Below are 1,670 nucleotides of genomic sequence, written 5' to 3' on the forward strand. Positions count from 1 at the left end.
CCCCCACCCCCCCCCACCCCCGCGGCGGGGGGGGGGGGGAGGCCCCGCCCCTTCGCAAGCAGAGCAGGAAGGGGGGCGGCCCCGGGCGCGGGAGGGGGGGCGGTTCCCCGACGCCCCTGTCGCGACGCCACCCACCCACCGACCCTCGTGGCAGCTGACGTGCAGAGCTGGCCGCTGGGCATCTTGAGCCCGAGAAGGGTAGCGAGGCCGGCCGGCCATGGAGAAGGTGACCACTGGCGTGGCGGGGGCAGGTGGGGGTCACGTTCCCTGAGGAAAGGGGCCCGCGGGGGTGGGGGGCGCTGCGCTCAAGGCGGTGCGGCCCTGTTCGGGTGCTGCTGAAACCGCTCTCTAGCTGGAGTTGCCCAAAGTACAAGAAGGGTGCATGGCTTCCTGGAAGGGTACAAGGTTTTGAACTTCATCTACCAGAGAAAGCCCTTGTGCGCCAGTTTGGTGTAGTGGTTAAGTGCGCGGACTCTAATCTGGGAGAACCGGGGTTGATTCCCTACTCCTCCACTTACACCTGCTGGATGACCTTGGGCAAGCCATAGCTTTGGCATAGCTGTTCTTGAAAAGGAGCACTTTCTGTCAAGAACTCTCTCAGCCTCACCTACCTCACAGGGTGTCTGTTGTGGGGAGGGGAAGGGAAAGGAGTTTGTAAGCCGCTCTGAAACACCTTTGGGTATAAATCCAACCTATTCTTCTTTAAGATGGCACCCCAGAAAGGGCCACAACCCCAAAGGGTGGAGGAGGAGAAGAGATTGGATTTATACCCCTCCACCCTTCACAGCATTTCGTGCGCCTTGGTGTTTAGTCATGCCGGCCACATGACCACGGAAATGTTTTTGGACAGTGCTGGCTCTTCAGCTTTGAAACGGAGATGAGCACCGCAACCCTAGAGTTGGATTCGACTGGCTTTCGAGCAAGGGAACCTTTACCTTTTACCCTTCACTACCCAAAGGAGTCTCAGAGCTGCTTACAATCTCCTTTCCCTTCCCCTCCCCACAACACACACCCTGTGAGGTGGGTGTGGCTGAGAGAGCTCTTTAGAGAACAGCTCATGAGAGAACAGCTCTGAAAGACCCAAGGTCACACCAGCAGCTGCATGTGGAGGAGTGGGGAATTAATATTAATACGGGTTCTCCCAGATTTGAGTCCGCACTCCTAAGCACTATTGGAGTGGGTATACAGCATTTGGCTCCTCTTTCTAACCGTGATGTAAGGTCATTTCTTGCCTGCCCCTCAATTAACTTTCAGAAGCCAGAAACATCCAGAGGACTACAATACAGCAACTGAACATCTATTGTCTTATATCTATAATAAGCCAGGGCAGAAGTTATATCAACTGTGCTATTCAGCCACAGATGGAGGGCAGGGGGAGAAGAAGTTTTAGGAGGGGGTCCCTCCCTATACATATGCTCTTGTCATCTTCAAGACTTCCAAAAGCAGAATGCTTCCAACATCGGACTCACTTGCCTTGCTCGACATTTGAGAGAGTCTTTTAACTAGAAATATCCTTCATACACTCCATTGCAAGTGTTGCTAGAGAGTCCTCCTGGATCAGACCAGGATCCATCCAGTTTCTCAGAGTAGCTAAGCAGATGCCTACAGATAGGGAATGAAGGCAATAGACTTCTCGTAGTGTTGCTTCCACCCCAGCAGCCGACATTGAA

Source organism: Gekko japonicus, unplaced genomic scaffold (genome assembly GCF_001447785.1).
Source record: "Gekko japonicus isolate JY-2015 unplaced genomic scaffold, Gekko_japonicus_V1.1 scaffold40, whole genome shotgun sequence".
NCBI classification, from domain to species: Eukaryota; Metazoa; Chordata; class Lepidosauria; order Squamata; family Gekkonidae; genus Gekko; species Gekko japonicus.